The following is a 21888-nucleotide window of genomic DNA, read 5'->3' on the forward strand; positions in this document are numbered from 1 at the left end:
AGCAGCGGTTTCAGAAGGTTTTCAGACCCTTTCACTTTCTGTACAACTTATTTTGATATAGATTTATTTAAAATGGATACATTTTCCATTGTTGCCAATAAATCTACACTCAATAACTTATAATGACAAAGTGAAAACATGTTTTCAGATAGGTTTGAAAATGTATTAAAATCAAAACTAAAATTTCTTATTCAGAGAAGCATTCAGACCCTTTACTGTGGTACTCCAAATTGTGCTCAAGTGCCTCGTGTTTTCTTTAATTCTATTTGAGATGTTTCTAGAACTTGATTGGAGTCCACCTGAAATAAATTGAATTGATTGGACATCATTTAGAAAGGCACACGTGTACCTGGGTATAGAAGATCCATAATTCACACCTGTCACGCACGTGCGATTAGGAGGCAGTCAAAGAGCCTAAAGGTGAGTGAACTATCGCGAGATAAGGGGTCATCACGTGGTACTTACCTGAATCTCTTCTTTCAACAGATAAACAGAAGGAAAATAATCGCCTCCACTTCCAGGTACCAAAATGGCCGCAACAACGTCACTTCCAGCGATCCGCGATGACGTCACTTCCGGCCCTCTCAGATTACTCCACTTCTGTCACACCTTGATGACGCTGGTTCCAGTTCCTGTCTCCAACGTCACTTTCTGCCAACCAGTTCCTGTCCACATAATTCTTTGCATATATAAACGCCATGTTTTCTAAGTAAAATTGTACAATGCACTTGAAAAAGACTTTGATCTGTTTATTTCACTTTGTCTATATGACAATATATGGGGACGGTCCCCAAAACTTTATCTTGTTTGTGAAGATTTATTTTCCCGAAGGAATAATCACCACACACCGTATATCAGTACAAAAACCAAGCCATGAAGTCCAAGGAACTCTCTGTAGACCTTTGCGATCAAACTGTGGTCAGGTACAGAACATGGCAAGGGGATGAAACCATTTCTAAAATGTGGAGTGTTCTCAGAAGCACAGTAAGCACACTGTGAAGAAGTTTGGAATCCGCCAGGACTTTTCTTAAAGTTAGCCATCCTTCCAAAGTGAGTAACTGGGCAAAAAAGGGCTGTGATCAGGGAGGTGACTGAGAAACCAATGGTCACTGTAGGAGATCTTCAAAATATCTTCTTTTGAGATGACAAAACCTGTTGAAAGAATGACCATATTAGCAGCACTCCATCAAACAGGAAAAGATTCTCTGATTTGACAGCAACTGAGCTCTTTGGACAGAAATCCGAGCGCTATGTCTGGTAAAGACCAGGCACTGCGCATTATCTGCCTACTGCTATCCCTACAGTGAAGCATGATGGAGGCAGCATCAGGCTATGGTGTGTTTCTAAGTGACAGGACATGCAGACTGGTCAGAAGTGAGGGAAAGATGAATGTAACCAAATACAAAGAGGTCCGTGAAGAAAACCTTCTTAGAGTGCACACCACCTCAGACTAGGATGACAGTTCACCTTTCAGTATGTCAATGTACAGCCAAGACAACATTAGAATGGCTTCAGGACAAGTCCCTGAGTGTTCCTGAGTGGTCCAGCTAAAGCTCAAGACTTAAACCTCATATTATATGTGTGGAGAGACCTGAGATTGCAGTTTACAGACACTTCCCATCCAGCCTAATGGACCTCAAGAGGATCTTCCAGGAAAAATGGGATAAACTGCCAAAATCCAGGTGTGTAAAACTTGTGCAGACTTACCCAAGACAACTCAAAGCTGGAATTGCTGCCAAAAGGGTTTCTTACAAAGTACTTAATTAAGGGTCTCAATACTTATATGAAAGCGAGATTTCAGATTTTGATTTTCAAGAAATATGCAAACCTTTCTGAAAATATGTTTTCACTTTGTCATTAAGAGTTGTTGAGTGTAGATTGATGTGCAGAAATGGAAAATTTATCTACTTAGATTCTACAAACAATAAAGTGTGCAGAAATGGATGAGGTCTGAATACTTCCTCAAGGCACTGTTAATATATAAATACAAGATACAGATCATTCTCCTTGAGATTCATGTCCTGACTCGGCAGAAAAACTGGCAATTCATTTTGTAAACTGGAAGAAGCGGGTAAAAGGCAAAACAAAAGAAAATCAAAATAAGAACCAATAAGTCAAAAGATAGGCAAGACAAGAAGAGAAAATGCACAATAAGTCAAAATGAAAATAAGGATTTTATCTGCAGATCAAATAAAGCTCAGAGCAAAAGGCTGACCTTTTATGCCATCTGCTGATTAAGTCAAGGTCACAACCCTGGAGACCACACCCCCTGGGAACGCAGGACATTACCCTGACAACAGTACACAATATGGCTTCTCTAGCAACAAAAAAATTTAATTCAGCCTAAACCATGACATGACACCCTGACAAAGACAGGTCCGCTGGATCCATCCATCTGGTTTCCAAAAGAAATAATTATGAAATCAAGTCAGAAGGCAAGGGGTGTGAAGGGCATTCAACTTTCCCAGGACCGATCTTCTGGACCATACCCATTCCAATGCACCAGATATTCCATTGTCAACCCTTGTTTTAGATAGATAGATAGATAGATAGATAGATAGATAGATAGATAGATAGATAGATAGATAGATAGATAGATAGATAGATAGATAGATAGATAGATAGATAGATAGATAGATAGATAGATAGATAGATAGATAGATAGATAGATAGATAGATACTTTATTATTTCTAGAATTCAACAGATATTGTACCTGATATTCTTCCATGCCATCTTCCAAAATAGCTGGTGGGGGGGAATGTGAATAGTGTGATGGATACCCGGGTGCCAGCAAGCCCAAACCCCGACAAGAACACAGAATCACAGGTCCGGGTTCAAATAAAGTTTGTTTATTAACAACAAATACCTCCAACACGGTACAGCAACAAAAGCACAAACCACAGGTTTTCTCTCTTCCCAATAACTCTCTCTTTCTCTCCATCAAACTACCATCCTCCAGTCAAGTGTTGCCTCTCTACCTCCCAGATCCAACTCACCTGGATATGGGAGTGTGGTCTCTTTTATTATAGACCCAAGAGTACTTCCGGTGCCAGGGCAATTGCCCGATCGATGCACTTCCGGGTCACACAGTAGGGAGCTTGTTTCCCTGCAGCGCCCTCTTGCGGCACCCCGTGATCCCAGCAGGGCTGCCCTGCCGGACTACATTTCCCAGCATGCCCTGCTGACTTCCCACGGGGCACCGACAACCAGGGCTGCTGCCATCTAGGGTGCTGGGGGAATAAGAAACCCCCAGTGATATCTTCTCTTTTTAATGGGCTGTCTGTCCACTCTTTCCGGTTCTTCCTTCTGGGTTTTCTTCTGGCTGAGATGCCCGTCCAGCCTACGTGGCATCTACAACAGTAATATGGGCTGCTACAAACTTGTCTTTACCTTGAAACATGAAAAGTGGAATGGATCTTAAAATGTGCCGGGGGTGATAAACTATAAGATACTGGACTCACCCGGCATCTGATGGGCCAAAAAACCTGGGGGCTAATTTACAAGATGGAACTTTAAGCTAAATATCTCTCATTGCCAGCTACACTCTGTGACCTACTTTAAAAATCGGTGCCTTTTTCTGCATCATGTCCGCAAAGTGCTTCATAGTTAATCTTGCTTTCTTTAGATTTTTGTGAACAATGTCCTGTTTGGCATGAAAGTTTTTAACATAATCCCTAACACACGGAACGGCTCGTGGGGAGGACAGTAACTCAAACGCCTGGGGACTGAATCCAAACTGGCACTTAACACGGAGTCATCTTTAAATATGATTGAAGCAGGACATTCCTGGAAAATTCTGCCATGGGCAACATATCAACCCAATGATCCTGTTTAGAATTTACCACAAAGCGTAAATATTTTTCCAGGTCTTGGTTAACTGTTGTAATATGAGCGCTATATAGCACCCGACCCGGCACAGACTCAGGCAGAGGCACGTACTTAATAAACAGTCTTTTATTTCTTCTTCAGCCGTGGGGCACGCCTTCCCCGTGTCCCACAGGCCCAACACAGTCCCAAAAGCACTTAAATACAGAACAACAAACACTCTCTCTCTTCTCCCTTTACCACCACTCCTCCTCAGGCTTAGTCCTCCTCCTCCCGACTCTGGCTCTCTCGAGTGGTGGTGGCTGGCCTTTTTATACCCTACCCGGACGTAGTCCAGGTGCTTGGTCACCTGGGCCTAATTGCATTTCCAGGTGGGGCTGAGGAATTGACCAGCCGGGCTGGAAAGTCCATGCAGCTCCCCCTGGCGGCCATCCAAGCCCCCAACCAGGCTGTGGAGGACTCCATGTCCCATGGAGCCATGTGCCGGGCTGAGGAATCATCATCCGCCAGGGAGGCTGCCACCAAGCGTCCTGGGGGAGGTATTGAGCTGCCCGTGGTGGCTCCCCCGGAACAGATGCAGCAGAGGCGTCCCTGGCGGGCATGGAACCCGGCTGTCCTTTACACTCTTTTGGTATGCCCATTAGTTTCCAGATGATATCCAGGTGTTAAATGTATCTTGTACCCAAACCGTTCACAAAACACTTTACAAAATTTGGATGTAAGCTCCAACACAATAGAAGATGGGAACCCATGAAGGCACACTACTCTTTGTAAGAATACTTCTGCCAGTAATTTGGCTGATGGTAGCCCCTTTAGAGCAACAAAGTGAGCAATTTTAGAAAACCTACCTAATTTAACCAGAATTGTGGTATAGCCCTTGGAGGGAGGCAGATCTGTGATAAAGTCCCTGGAAATGTGCTCCCAGGAACGTGATAGCACCAAAAAAGGCTGGAGCAAACCCAACGGAAGTCTAGTAGTTTTCTTAGAGTGACGGTGGCTATGTATTCTTTTATGTCTGTTGTCCATCCCCTTCACCAAAATGTATTTCTTTAAATAAGTTCATCATCTGGACCACCCATGGGTGTCCAAACATAGACAATTGATGGTACAGATCTAGTACTTGCTTTCTCAAAATAATAGGGATGACATGTTTCCCATCTGGAATATTTAGAGCGGTATTTGGCAGCCTTTGAACACTGAACTTGATTCAAAATATCTTCTTTATCTGTTACATTCAGTGGCGTAGCTAGGGGCGGGCGGTCCGCCTCGGGGTTCACATTTTTGGGGGCGGCATTATTGGCCAAAAGGTTCAGAACACTTCACGTGTAAGCAGCAGGGTTTGTAAAAATATGAATGAAAAAAGTCAAATTCTCTGATTTTCATCCACAAATGCTTCAAAAATCATTTTCAGATGGTCCTTCTGTGACGGCATCAGACACTGCAGTTGATATTTATGAGGCAATAACAAAAATAAACAGAAACATTACACCAATAATAATTTCAAAGAAGATAAACAACTAATTCACAATGTATAATTTCGTTTCGTTAACAATCCGAATGCGTTCTTGCTCATCCCCACCTATCACTTGTACACTACCACTGGTTTTGGTTTTCGCAGCGTAATTATATTAAACTAATAATCAGAACACGGCTTATCAGTGCGTCTATACTATATTCTTGTCTAGTTGATGCTTATAAATAATTATATGTGAAAAAATACTGCTGTTTCTTTATATATAAATAAATATATGCAAAATGTATCTTAATATTTCTCCATACATCATTTTGATTTTCTATTTAAATAGGTTAACCATATTCAGATACATTGGAGGGCGGCAAATTGAAGCACCGCCCCGCCCCGAGTGGAGCGAACTCGAGCTACGCCACTGGGTACATTTAGCCAATAATTTTGTCTGAATCAATAATAGGTGAGGAGTTCTCACAGCACCCATCGGGCTCATGTATACGAGAAAGGGTGTCTTCCATTACCGTTTATTCTGCCTGGGTGATACGCTAATGTGAAATGGAATTGGTAGAAGAATAAAGCCCATCATGTCTGACGAGCACGAACTTGTGATGCCCAGGGCACTCCAGCCACCTCAACCCTGACACAGACAGACAGGACACAAGTTCAGCACACAGCACGTTTTATTCGTCCATGGGGAAGTCCTTTATAATGTTCCCCACTCCTCAGCACATTACATACAGTATAGAGCCAACAAATACAGCACAGTCTTTTTGCCTCCAGTCCTCCATACAGACTTTGTCCTTCTTCCTCCCGCTGAAGTTCTGCTTGTCCCATGAGGGCTGTCCTCCTCCATGATGGGGAGTCGATGTGACCTGGTCCACGGTGCTGCCCTGAAAAGACAAAACAAGAAAGGGATGGGGAGGCTACTGGCCTCTTAAATGGACAGTGCCTCCAGCCATGGCCCAGGTTAAAGCAATCGTAACAACGTTGCTCCCCTCATTTCCCCGTGCAACAACGGACATGGAAGCAGAACAGGAAGTTACAAAACCTCTCACACTCAGCCGAGATTAGTGCGGAGCGGAGAAAGCAGAGAGAAGCCCTTCTCTGCACTGTTGGAAGACTCTGGCTTTCTTTACTGGGTCTCCCTTTTGTTCTGGGGTGCAGCGACAGTCTGGGTCTCTCTATGGCAGAAAGAAAGCCCCCATGCTCTCTGCACCCCTCTAGACTTGGTGGTATATGGGGTCTGGGTACCAGCACAGACAAGCCGACACCTTAGATTTGCCTTGGCCATTTCTGTTTCAACCGAGTGATCGGTCATTACCCCCATATCTACTGTTGGACTTCTGGCTACTTGTCTCCCTTCCGATATCACATCCGAGGACAAGTTGCTTAGATTTCCGGTTTTATGTACAGTACAGGAAGTACTCACCTGTACCACCAAATCTGCATGGGTGGAGAGTCCTGCACTGAGCTTCTTCAGATGGTCTTGGTAGTGCTGCTGCTTTGCAGTAAGGATACTGTGGAATAAGGATACTGTGGAAGATTGTGGGTTCGCTTCCTGGTTCCTCCCTGTGTGGATAGTGCTTTGAGTACTGAGAAAAACGCTATATAAATGCAATGAACTATTATTATTACAGGGATTTAAGACAGAGATTAACTCTGACACTGCTCCAGTGATTCAGCTGCTATGCTGGATTCCACTGGCACTGCAAGAGGGGGGTCTCTGCAGAGTTAGAAAGCTTGCGGGATGCTGGTCTCATTGCATCACCCTGGATATCAAACCTTGATATTGCACAGAAAAAGAATGGCAAAATTCATCTTTGTGTGGATTTGAGGGAAGTTAATAAAGCTATAATCCCAGAAAAATGATCACTGCCTATGACAGAGGAGTTTATGGCTCATGCCCCACGATTCGGAAAGGCGCTCACCCATCCCTTAGGACCGACTGACCCATGTTCAACTGCTGTTCACATGGAACCCTGCTGCACTTCTGCCTTCAAAGCGCTCGTTTGAATATTTTCACCAGATTGGACCTTGCACCTGATAATAATAATAATTCATTACATTTATATAGCGCTTTTCTCAATACTCAAAGCACTATCCACACAGGGAGGAACCAGGAAGCGAATCCACAATCTTCCACAGTCTCCTTACTGCAAAGCAGCAGCACTACCACTGCACCACCTGTTACGGATACTTTCATATCTCACTTGGGGGTTTTCAGGTTCACACAAATGGCTTTTGGATAAAGCTCAGCTCCAAGCTGTTTTCAAAAGATCATGTCACTATTACTAACAAACATTCCTGGCGTGTCCATATATCTAGATGACATTGTAGTACATGGCCCCACTCAGGAAGAGCATGATATTAGCTTGCAGTTGGTGCCAAAAAGGGTGTTTTTAATGCTCCAGAAACTGACTTTGTTGGTCATAAACTTACACACAATGGCATCCAGCCCTTGCTATCCAATGTGGATGCTATACTAGCCTTGCCAGAGCCTAAATCAACTACTGAGTTGGCAACATTTTTGGGCATGGTATATTATTCTCTTCATTTTTTAACCACATTATGCTCCACTGAGGGCCCATTTAAAAAAGAGTGCAACATGGGCTTGGACTGCTGCTTGTACACAGGTAATTCGCGACATCAAACAACAGCTCACAACGCCACTGACACTAGGTCATTTCAGTCTTTCTGCCCGCCCCTACTCTGGTCACATGTGATGTCTCTGCTGTGGTGCTGGGTGTGTTCTATCCCAGATAATTGGTGGGGTGGGGTGGGGTGCATCCAGTTGCTTTTGCCTCCTGTGCCCTCACAGAAGCTGAGCAAAAGTACTCAGTGGGAAAGAAATGCTGCCTTGCCTGTGGGCCTGTGGTCCTGTGAATGTTAGCATATTTACCTTAATGGCCAGCATTTTACTTTCTGGGCAGGGGGAGTTCTGGGCACAAGCCACTCAGGCTCCTCCAGTGGGGAGTTCTGTTAAACCAGTACAACTTCAAACTGCAGTTCACATCTGGCCCTGAAAATACAGTGGCTGATTTACTCTCTAGGGCTGTTTCCTTATCCCCGCCTGTGGGTTTGGTCTCCGATGATGAGGATACATGGATATGCTGTAAGAACCACTTAAGGGTATAGTTATGATGGAAGAATTATATCAATCCTCCTGTGATGATGAACTGTTCTCTCTGGTATATTGTGGAAGGATGGCCAAAAGCTGTGGGGCAAGTGCTTCTTCCTTTTCACCAGGTGTGAGGTGAACTGTCTTGTTAGGAGGACGTATGTGTAGCAAAGGACCACCAAACCCTAATCCCTGAATCTCTCTGGGCAAGAGTACTTCATGTGGGGATTGTGAAGGTAAAAGCAATGCTGCAGGAACACGGTTTGGTGGCCGAATATTGACCATGATATGGAACTACTATGGATATGGAACTATTATGGAAAATAAAATTAGTACAGTGATCCCTCGCTATATCGTGCTTCGCCTTTCGCGGCTCCACTCTATCGCGGATTTTATATGTAAGCATATTTAAATATATATCGCGGATTTTTTGCTGGTTCGTGGATTTCTGCGGACAATGGGTCTTTTAATTTCTGGTACATGCTTCCTCAGTTGGTTTGCCCAGTTGATTTCATACAAGGGACGCTATTGGCAGATGGCTGAGAAGCTACCCAACGTACCTTTCTCTCTCTCTTGCGCTGACTATCTCTGATCCTGACGTAGGGGGTGTGAGCAGGGGGGCTGTTCACACACCTAGACGATATGGACGCTCGTCTAAAAATGCTGAAAGATTATCTTCACGTTGCTATCTTCTGTGCAGCTGCTTCCTGAAGCGACATGCTGCACAGTGCTTCGCATATTTAAAAGCTCGAAGGGCACGTATTGATTTTTGACTGTTTTTCTCTGTCTCTCTCTCTCTCTCTCTCTCCCTGCTCCTGACGGAGGGGGTATGAGCTGCCGCCTTCAACAGCTTTGTACCGGCGGTGCTTCGCATACTTAAAAGCCAAACAGCCCTATTGATTTGTTTGCTTTCCTCTGTCTTTCTGACAGACTCTGCTCCTGATGCGCACTCCTTTGAAGAGGAAGATATGTTTGCATTCTTTTAATTGTGAGACAGAACTGTCATCTCTGTCTTGTCATGGAGCACAGTTTAAACTTTTGAAAAAGAGACAAATGTTTGTTTGTTCCTGTCTCTCTACAACCTCCTGTGTTTCTGCGCAAATCTGTGACCCAAGCATGACAATATAAAAATAACCATATAAACATATGGTTTCTACTTCACGGATTTTCTTATTTCGTGGGTGGCTCTGGAAGGCAACCCCCGCGATGGAGGAGGGATTACTGTATATTCATGTATTAGCATAAATAAATATAGAAAAATATATAAGCATTAACCTTAGTGCAAATATTAATACAAGTCAGGCCTGCTAAACAAATGGTTAAATAAAGACACATGCCATATTTCTTTTTTAATTAAAACCTTAGCTCTAGCTACCAATATAACCTAGCAAGAGGGCCCAGAAAGGGAGGTTGATGAGATAAAGACAGTTAAAGGATAGAAAACACCGATCTAAAAATAAGCGAAGCAGAAAAATAAAGATAATTGACAGAAAATAAGAAATATTGGTGGTTCTAATAAAAGTTACCAGCTGCAGAAAATGAGTCAGGGGAAAGCAGCGAATGAGCTGCTTCAAGCGAGGTCAGGATGATAAGAAATTATTAAATAAACTGTGATTTTTGGCCTGTTCGGGGCTCAGCTTGATTTGGCCTAAATTGAGTTGAGTCCTCGTTATTGTTTTATTGTAATAGAGCTAATTACTCTGTTTGCCTATCCACTGACTCCTAAAGCCTTCATTTCAGGTGAAGACATTTGGGTGTGTCTTTAGCCCCGGTAATTTTGCTTTGTCACTATCAGTTCCAGCGTGTCTATTAACTCTTAAACCACAACATACCTGGGGGGTTAATGCACCCCTGGACGCCAAATACTTTTTTGCTGCACTTTTTAAAGAAACGTCACAATTCACCAAGAAAAAGTGAAATTTTAATGGAACATATATTTTTTTATCATGCAAAGAGCATCACAATTACTGCAACACTGATCATTTTACACACTGCCAATGAACTGTCAAAACTATAAAAAAGTTACTGGAACAATCTATTATTATATGTACAAGGTGCAACTGACGCCATTGATGAAATTCAGTAAATCACTAAGCCAACTACGCTTGAACTGGCTGCACGTGAGCACACAGAGGTAAGCGCTGATGCTGGCAGGCCAGTCTAGTGCAGTCACTGAATCCCACGGACAGTGATGCTGATTTGCTACACTGTAAAAAATAAATCTTGCATGTGTGAAAAATAATAACACAAAATAGCTAACTATATGTAAAATAATCATATAATAATGATTAAAATAATAATGTTAACTTATTATTTTTCTTAAAATGTAAACATTTTTTATAACTTGTTCTAAGTAAACAAACTATACTGTGAACTGAACACATTTAAGTTAAGTTAAATTTAATGAGACTACACTTCCTCTCACATCCACATTCAGCTGTAAATTTTATCCATAATAAGAGCTATTTTACCACAAATGTGTGAGTATAAAGCATATTAATTCCATAATGAATAACTAGTATTTCATTTCATTAGTTACAGACGTAAGCAGTTGTTGTTTGCCTAACCGTCACAGTATTATTTGAACTCTTATTTAATTAGTATTCTACATAGGTAATGTTAATTTTTAACACTGTGATTTATTTAGTGATGCAAAAAAAAAAAACTGTTGTGATTTCTTACATCCTATTTTATTTCAGGATTTTCACTATCTCATACTGAAAAGTACTGGAAAAGGCAGCCATTCATTTAATCGGATATGCTGCCGTAAATGCAGGAAGTATTTGAAGAGCGGCATCTACCTCAGGAGTTCACTCTTTCACTCTCTATGTTTCCTGCCCGTTTACCTCTCATTCTTGGGACATTACTTGATTGAGAGATACTTTTTGTGTAAGTTAAAAAAAAAAGATAATTTGTATTGACATTTGAAATTCAGTAATTCACTAAAAATTATCCTCAGACATTTGATTTAATTTTCAAATGTTTACCTTTGAAAATATAAGTACGTTGTTGTGACCATCTGGGTATGTTCAAATAAATAAAGATATATGGAATTTTAGTATTTATTTGTTATACCGTTACTACTGTCCAGTGTTGCATTATTAGTCATTTTTTTGAGTAATTCAAATGAAAATTCAGAGTAAAATAAAAATATTTTGAAACTACAGTGGAACCTCGGTTTGCGAGTAACTTGGTTTACGAGTGTTTTGTAAGACAAGCAAAAATTTGTAATAAATTTTGACTTGATAAATGAGCGAGGTCTTGCAGTATGAGTAGTATGTACAGTATACGCTTTGTCTGCTGAGTGTCATGTGATAACAACTGAGCTGATGGTTCTTCTCTCTCTCTCTCACTGCGGGATTGTGGGCAATAGTCTCCTATTCTCCGTCTGAGTCGGTGTGCCTCACTCATATAGTCAACATCCGTACGAGCGTATACTGTTTACTGCAGCATTAGCATTGTGACTGTGTGTGTGCGCGCGCGCATGTGTGTGAGTGTGTGTATGTGTGTGTGCTCGCTTGCTCGCGTGTGTGTGTATGTGTGTGTGTGTGCACGCTTGTGTGTGTGTGCTGTGACGTGCGAGTCCCCATCTTGCACCTTAAAACACGAAGCTGAGTCTCAGTACTTTAGCAACACCAGCTTTATTCAGCTTGAAACAGCAACAGTGCGGCTATTTATTGTAGCGGGATCTGCCGCTCTCCTATACACAGACACAGCAGTCAGGCAGGGCCCTGAGCATTTATAATGTTCTTTGTTCCTTGATTGACTACTGCAATGCGGTGTTCACTGGATGTTCAAACTGTTCTTTATACAGCCTCCAGTTAATCCAAAATGCGGCTGCGAGAATTATTACAAGAACAAGAAAATACGAACACATAACTCCAGTTCTTAAATCCTTTCACTGGCTCCTGGTTAAGTTTAGGGCAGATTTCAAAATCCTTCTTTTAACATATAAAGCATTAAATGGTCGAGGTCCGGCTTACTTGTCTGAACTTATCATGACTTACAAACCTGAGCGCACATTAAGATCTCAAGATGCCGGTCTGCTTATGATTCCAAGGATTAATAAAATAACAGTGGGAGGTCGAGCTTTTAGTTACAGGGCCCCTAAACTGTGGAATGGTCTGCCTGCTACTATAAGAGATGCCCCTTCGGTCTCAGCTTTTAAATCCTGGCTGAAGACTCACTACTTCAATTTAGCATATCCTGACTAGAGCTGCTGATTAACTGTACAGACTGCATCTCTGTTGTTAGTCATTAGCACTTAAACATAAGTAACATGACAGTTATAATTGTATACTAACTCTCACTTATTCTGTTTTTCTTCTCGGTACTCAAATGTGGCACTTGGTGCCACGGCCCACCTGCCAAGTTGTTTTGCCTGCCTAAGGAAAAGTCATCTCTGATGGAGGATCACAGGAATCGTGGGAAAGAGGGGTCCTTTCATCGGATTGGCTGGCCCAGCACTGTTTCAGCCGTGGCCAAATGGGGGAGGCAGCATGAAGGATGAGGTCTCCGGGACTCTATACAAATCCAAATCTTATTATGGGATATATCATCTACTGTTGAATTCTGCTATGTAATTCTAAAATTTATATTTTTTATTTTTTAGTATATTGAGGAATTGTTCTGTTCTTTGAACTGCATGATATTGTATTGACCCCCTTCTTTTGACACCCACTGCACGCCCAACCTACCTGGAAAGGGGTCTCTCTTTGAACTGCCTTTCCTGAGGTTTCTTCCATTTTTCCCTACAAGGTTTTTTTGGGAGTTTTTCCTTGTCTTCTTAGAGAGTCAAGGCTGGGGGGCTGTCAAGAGACAGGGCCTGTTAAAGCCCATTGTGGCACTTCTGTGTGATTTTGGGCTATACAAAAATAAACTGTATTGTATTGTATTGTATTGTATCACCCATCGACGGCAGGTGCTTATAGCATGTCCACGATCTTTTCGGATTTGCTTTTACGGCGAACTGCTACAGCGCTGGGAGACTGCGATTGCTTTGGGACGCTCTTCTGCGTGTCGTCCCGTTGGGTAAAGTGCAGGTTAATTTGTTTTATGTATTTTTACTTTATATTTTGTATTAATCATTTTTATATGAATAGTTTTGGGTTGTAGAACAAATCATCTGAGTTTCCATTATTTCTTATGGGGAAATTCACTTTGATATACGAGTGCTTTGGACTATGAGCACGTTTCCGGAACAAATCATGCTCGCAAACTGAGGTTCCACTGTACTTATATTTAATCAAAGTCATTTATTTTAGGTAAACTTGGGTAAATTAATAAATTAAGTTTACTCAATAGTGCAGTATATTAAATCTACTCAAATATTTTGCTTGTAATTTGTTTCCTTATTTTTTTAAGTACTTTTAACACATTATTTTTTACAGTGTAGGGGGTCATGAGCTGGCTGCTCAACGAATGTACAGCATGGACTGATCAGCTCCGGTGTGCTGGCAAATTGCACTGGGAACCGAGTATAGTCAGTTGCGGCAGTTTAAGGGTTACGTGGACACTGAGACCAACACCAGCTCCTTTGAGACCTGTGGTATGGCCAGAATCACCTTGGGAACACTTAGAAAGAGATATTTGTGGAGAACTCCACAAGGTGCCAGCTCATGCACAGTATCTTCTGGTTGTGCGTGACTTCATGCTAAGCTCTACCATGACAAAATCTGTCATGCACTCTCTAAGCCACCTGTTCAGCCAGTGGGGTTTGCCAAGAGTTATTACAACAGGCAATGAACCCCAAGAGAAAAGTGTTAAACACAGCAGAACAGCAGAGTACCACCCATAAGCAAATGGGGGGGGGTGGAATATCTGAACCAAAAGAGGGCATCAAAGAACACTTTATGGAAGGAAGGAATTTTGATGATGCTCTCCACCTAACCCTTCTGCAAACACAAGCTTCCCTGCATGCTACTACAGAAGTCTCCCCTGCTTCTTTAATGATAGGCCAAAAATTAAATGGGACCCCAAAAGTAGCTAAAAAAGTAATACAGATACAGCACGGAGTGAAACGTAATTATGACAGGGAGAGACATGTAAAGTCACCAAGACGAGCTGTGTCTGAATGAATAAATGTAAAGCATACAAATCACAAGAACAAACTAAAGTCTTACTGGTCAGATCCCATTTAAATTCTAAGGCATGTGGGCCTTGCCATTTTCCAGCTTACAGATGGATCTCACTAGCATGCTAACCATCTGGTGCCATATCACCACCTTTAGCATTACATCTCCGGAGACTTCTGTCCTCACCTGGCAGTCCCCTCCACCAGAAACTACCTCTTTGGGGGTATCGTCTCAGACATTTTCTGCTTCTTCACACAGTTATTATTGACCCCATTGTGCTCAGGTTCCCCCTGCGTTGGCTCAGTGACTGTGTAACAAAAGGTAATGTTTGTTATGTCCAGAGTTGAAGTCTGTGTTTCTTTAAGAGTTGGGTACATAGTTGATTAGAAAAAAGACAAGTTGGGGAGATTGGGATAAAGAGGTGTTGTTAAATGACTGTTGAAAAAAGAAAGAAATAAAGGAAGAGCACTTGAAGCCAAAAAGTGACTAATGAGTTTTCTTTTCAGATACATCATGAGGACTGTGATGGACAGCCACGGCCACTACCTGGCCGGGATGCCAGCAGGGCGGAAGGACCAGGGGAAAGGGCATTGATGAGGTCCTTGATGGGTGCTCGATATAATATAATAATAATTTCCTGGGACACTAGAGGGCAGCCCTATAATATATAATATATGGGTGCTCGATATAATATAATAATAATTTCCTGGGACACTAGAGGGCAGCCCTCCTGGGCAGCTGTGGCACCACGGATTCCTTTTTTTTTCTTTTAATTTCATTGATTTTATCGTAATCATTCCATACAAATAGATCAATTTTTACAAAAAATAGGATTGAAAATAAATCAACCCCGACCTCTGAGAAAGACAGCATGGCATAAAAATACATAAATTGATGAGTTTAATAGGCGGATAAAGATAAATGGAGAAGAAAAAGAAATGGGAAGAGAGTTACTTCCTCAGTGCTTTAAGAGCTTATTCTAAAATATTATTGACTAGCAAAATACCCGCGCTTCGCAGCGGAGAAGTAGTGTGTTAAAGAGGTTATGTAAACATATATATACATAAACATATATACTTATATACATATCTACATATACACATATCTACATATATACATATATATATATATATACATATAGACATCCACATATACATACGTATATACACATATACACATCCACATAAACATATATATACATATACAAATTTACATATCTACATATATATATATATATATATATATATATATATATATATAGACATACATATATACATACATACATTCACATATATATATATATATATATATATATATATATATATATATATATATACTGCGGTGGGTTGGCACCCTGCCCAGGATTGTTTCCTGCCTTGTGCCCTGTGTTGGCTGGGATTGGCTCCAGCAGACCCCCGTGACCCTGTGTTCGGATTCAGCGGGTTGGAAAATGGATGGATGGATATATATATATATATATATATATATATATACATATATATATATATATATATATACATATACATATACATATATATATACATATATATATATATACATATATATATACATATATATATATATACATATATATATATATACATACATATATATATATATATATATATATATACATATATATATATATATATATATATACATATATATATACAGTGGTGTGAAAAACTATTTGCCCCCTTCCTGATTTCTTATTCTTTTGCATGTTTGTCACACAAAATGTTTGTGATCATCAAACACATTTAACCATTAGTCAAATATAACACAAGTAAACACAAAATGCAGTTTGTAAATGGTGGTTTTTATTATTTAGGGAGAAAAAAAAATCCAAACCTACATGGCCCTGTGTGAAAAAGTAATTGCCCCCTGAACCTAATAACTGGTTGGGCCACCCTTAGCAGCAATAACTGCAATCAAGCGTTTGCGATAACTTGCAATGAGTCTTTTACAGCGCTCTGGAGGAATTTTGGCCCACTCATCTTTGCAAAATTGTTGTAATTCAGCTTTATTTGAGGGTTTTCTAGCATGAACCGCCTTTTTAAGGTCATGCCATAGCATCTCAATTGGATTCAGGTCAGGACTTTGACTAGGCCACTCCAAAGTCTTCATTTTGTTTTTCTTCAGCCATTCAGAGGTGGATTTGCTGGTGTGTTTTGGGTCATTGTCCTGTTGCAGCACCCAAGATCGCTTCAGCTTGAGTTGACGAACAGATGGCCGGACATTCTCCTTCAGGATTTTTTGGTAGACAGTAGAATTCATGGTTCCATCTATCACAGCAAGCCTTCCAGGTCCTGAAGCAGCAAAACAACCCCAGACCATCACACTACCACCACCATATTTTACTGTTGGTATGATGTTCTTTTTCTGAAATGCTGTGTTCCTTTTACGCCAGATGTAACGGGACATTTGCCTTCCAAAAAGTTCAACTTTTGACTCATCAGTCCACAAGGTATTTTCCCAAAAGTCTTGGCAATCATTGAGATGTTTCTTAGCAAAACTGAGACGAGCCCTAATGTTCTTTTTGCTTAACAGTGGTTTGCGTCTTGGAAATCTGCCATGCAGGCTGTTTTTGCCCAGTCTCTTTCTTATGGTGGAGTCATGAACACTGACCTTAATTGAGGCAAGTGAGGCCTGCAGTTCTTTAGACGTTGTCCTGGGGTCTTTTGTGACCTCTCGGATGAGTCGTCTCTGCGCTCTTGGGGTAATTTTGGTTTTTGCCATTTGTGGATAATAGCTCTCACTGTGGTTTGCTGGAGTCCCAAAGCTTTAGAAATGGCTTTATAACCTTTACCAGACTGATAGATCTCAATTACTTCTGTTCTCATTTGTTCCTGAATTTCTTTGGATCTTGGCATGATGTCTAGCTTTTGAGGTGCTTTTGGTCTACTTCTCTGTGTCAGGCAGCTCCTATTTAAGTGATTTCTTGATTGAAACAGGTGTGGCAGTAATCAGGCCTGGGGGTGGCTACGGAAATTGAATTCAGGTGTGATACACCACAGTTAGGTTATTTTTTAACAAGGGGGCAATTACTTTTTCACACAGGGCCATGTAGGTTTGGATTTTTTTTCTCCCTAAATAATAAACACCATCATTTAAAAACTGCATTTTGTGTTTACTTGTGTTATATTTGACTAATGGTTAAATGTGTTTGATGATCAGAAACATTTTGTGTGACAAACATGCAAAAGAATAAGAAATCAGGAAGGGGGCAAATAGTTTTTCACACCACTGTATATATATACATATATATATATATATATATATATATATATATATATATATATATATAAACTGTATATATATATATATATATATATATATATATACATATATATATATATATATATATATATATACTGTATATATACATATGTACTTAGTGGCTCCTGTATTTAGGATATAGCAGGTTGGATAATGGACGGATGGACATTTGTATGCATAGCCCCATTTGCCCGTTTTCGTTTTTTTTCTTTCTTCAGTAATATTTCAGCAAACCCGGAGCTTGTCAGTTCAAATCCTGGTACTGACACCACTGTGTGACCCTGAGGAAGTCACTTCACCTGCATGTTGTGCAAAAAACAAAAGTAATGTAACAAATTGTACCTCAGATGTTGTAAGTTGGTGGAATAAAGGCATAAGTAAAATAGATAAATATGTATTATACACATAGGAACTATTCATTTATTTTCAGTTAAGTCATCTGCAGCAAACTTTTATAAATGAGGGTTTCTGATTTTTAGATAGTGCAAACTGTTTCTTCTTTATTGACGTTTTCTCTTGGAGAGCTTTTTTCATTTCATTGAAAATGAAAGCAGCAGCTGCCAAAATATGTAGGTTTTTTATTAATTTTTCAACATTGTGTAAAATAAATGTATAAAGTAACATAAAAAGTTTAAATACTGGTTATTCTTTTACACTAAAATATTACTACAGAGATAGAAAAAAAGTAAAATGGATATGTTCTTTTTCTTTAAGGAGATTAAATATTACTGAAGAAAGAAAAAAAAAAATTAAACAGCCAAATGGGGCTATGCATACGAACTTAAAAGGTTTAAATAAAACAGAAATATATATTTTATTTTTAGTTGCTTAACTTGTGGAGGGTGTATCCTGTAGCAAAGCCCTAACTTTTTTCGTGAAAGCACGTTTCAGTCAATAAGTCTTAAAAAAACGTGTAAAGATATTGACAATAAGCTAAGTCATCTGCAGCAAAGTTTTATAAATGAGGGTTTCTCCTTTTTAGACAATAAGCTACGCAAACCCAGGAAGACATGGAATCGTTTAAATCAAGTATGATTACATCTTCCTTTCTTAAAGAGAAGTAAGGCAGTACTTATAAGCTTACATATTTATATATAGACATACATATATATATATATATATCTATATCCGAAGCCGTGCAAGCACACTCTTTTGAGAATGCAACGTATAGTTGTACAGAAGAAAAGCAATCTTGCCTCAAATGAATGGCAACCTTTTGTAGGTCTATGAAGTTAATTTAAACTTTAGGTTTACGCGGTGCTTTCTTTCCGAAGTACCTGCACTCATGAATATGTCTGTATGTGTCAGTCGGTCAAATCCACGCGCTTCGCACCGGCGAAGTACCGCTTTTAAATTTTTATTAAGAAGAAAATAAAACGTTTTTAAATTGAGGGAAAATATACTAATAACAGTTTGTTAAGGATCAGTTTTTTTGTGAAGCTGCCTTTACTCGAGTGATCACTTCGAGCTGACTTGGTGGCCAAGTGTAAGCGTTACCTGGAAGTAACCACCCATACAATCAGATTGTGAATCAGACTACGAATGCCGTGAATGTAATTACACACTCACTGCACTTGCTTACGGTAATCGAACCTCAGACGTCAGCGCTAGAGGGGCTTAGCAGCGGTGAAGTATTGGTTTTAAATTTTAATTAAGAACAAAAGAAAACCTCACAGGTTCGATTCCTGAAAGGGAGTGAAGTGAGTGTCCGGCTACCTACCAGGTAAAGCTTATGGTCGGACAGCAAGTGACGTAACATCAGCCACGGTGCCTTCAGTTGTGAGAAGCAGATCATAGAATGATTGAAAATAGTTTTGCATTTACCTTTTTAGTAAAAGGCGAGCTTTTAAGCCTGAGAAATCACCCCGTAAATGCACACGTTTAATTGCACATGTGTTAATATGTATGGTTACACAGTATTAAAAGACAGTGAAGAACGTGATTTACCTTTGTTCCCGCGTTTGATAAAAGGCGAGCTTTTAAGCCTGAGAAATCACCCTGTAAATGCACACGTTTAATTGGACATGTGTTAATATGTATGGTTACACAGTATTAAAAGACAGTGAACAACGTCAGTTACCTTTGTTCCCGCGTTTGATAAAAGGTGAGCTTTTAAGCCTGAGAAATCACCCCGTAAATGCACACGTTTAATTGCACATGTGTTAATATGTATGCTTACACAGTATTAAAAGACAGTCAAAAATTAACGTCATTTACCTTCGTTCCCGCGTGCGACTCGTGCTGTAAATCTCTTCCTTGTTTTTAGTTCACGTGATTACGTAGGAGGCGTGATGACGCGATACGTGACTCCGCCTCCTCCATTACAGTGTATGGACAAAAAATATGTTCCAGTTATGACCATTACGCTTTGAATTTCGAAATGAAACCTGCCTAACTTTTGTAAGTAAGCTGTAAGGAATGAGCCTGCCAAATTTCAGCCTTCCACCTACACGGGAAGTTGGAGAATTAGTGATGAGTGAGTCAGTCAGTCAGTGAGTGAGTGAGTGAGTCAGTCAGTCAGTGAGGGCTTTGCCTTTTATTATTATAGATTAGATCCTGCCAGGCTTTGATAAAGTTCTGCACAGATCCTCTAACTAAGAATTTGATTTTTTCCAATTTCAAATAATATAAAACATCAGTTTCCCACTGACTTAAAAGAGGAGAGTTAGGATTTTTCCAATTTAGCAAAATAAGTCTGCGTGTCAATAGTGTAGTGAAGGCAATCACATTTTGTTTATCCTTCTCCACTGGAAGCCCATCTGGAAGAACACCAAACACATCTGTTAATGGATTAGGAGGGATTGGAACACCAAGGCTGTCTGAAAGGCGCTTAAAATTTTTGTCCAGAATGATGTTTATTTGGTGCAGGCCCAAAACATGTGATCCAGTGAGGCTGGGACTTAATTGCAGTGTTCACGGGTTGGATCTTGCCCTGGAAACATTTTGGACAGTTTTAAGCGAGACAGATGTGCTCGATATATAATTTTGAGTTGAATAATTGTATGTTTTGTGCATATGGAGCTCGAGTGAATTCTCTGCATTGCTACCTTACACTCCTTTTCTAATATGTTGAGTGAGAGATCTTTTTCCCATTGTCCTCTTGAATCTTTGAAAGGGAGGGACAGTAAAATAATTTTATATATTGCAGAAATGCTGTCTGATTCCTCAAAACTGAGCAATATTTTTTCCAGCATAGAGGAAGGTGCGAGATGAGGAAAACAGGGCAGGTTTTGTTTAACAAAGTTTCTAATTTGAAGATAGTGAAAGAAATGTGTTGCTGGAAAGTTAAATTTGGAATATAATTGTTCATAAGATGCAAAGATGTTGTCTATATAAAGATCTCTAAGCAATTTAATCCCAAATGTTTTCCAGAAATTAAAAACTGCATATGTTTGCGAGGGTTGAAAAAGGTGGTTCTCATGCAGAGGTGCAACAGATAAAAGATTCTCCATCTTAAAATGCTTTCTACATTGGTTCCATATTCTGAGTGAGTGAAGCACAATTGGGTTGTTAGTATATTGGCGATAACTTGCATTTATTGGGGCACAAAGCAGGAAATATAAAGAAGTACTGCAGGATTTTATTTCTATTGCGGACCAAGCCTGTGTATTTTCATCTATTTGTGTCCAGGTTTTTATAGCTTGTATGTTTGCTGCCCAGTAATAAAACTGAAAGTTGGGTAGGGCCATGCTACCTTCTGCCTTAGGTCTTTGTAGGGTCGCTCTTTGGATACATGGACGTTTTGAGTTCCAAATAAATGAGGTTGTGGTTGAATCTAATTTCTTAAAAAATTATTGATTGATGTATATTGGAATATTTTGAAATAAAAAGAAGCTTAGGAAGGATATTCATCTTAACAACGTTAATTCTTCCAGCTAGAGTGAGATGAAGTGTTGACCATCTATGCAAGTCTTGCTTAATTATTTCCATACAGACGGCGAAATTTTGTTGATAAAGAGCTTTATGTTTACTTGTGATATTTACACATAGGTATTTAAACTGATCTGCAATGATAAAAGGGAAGGTGTCCAATCTAATATTGTATGCTTGAGAATTCACTGGAAAGAGCACACTTTTATTCAAATTAATTCTGAGACCAGAAATCTTTTGAAATTCTGTAAGT

Source organism: Erpetoichthys calabaricus, chromosome 1 (assembly GCF_900747795.2).
Source record: "Erpetoichthys calabaricus chromosome 1, fErpCal1.3, whole genome shotgun sequence".
Taxonomy (NCBI): Eukaryota; Metazoa; Chordata; class Cladistia; order Polypteriformes; family Polypteridae; genus Erpetoichthys; species Erpetoichthys calabaricus.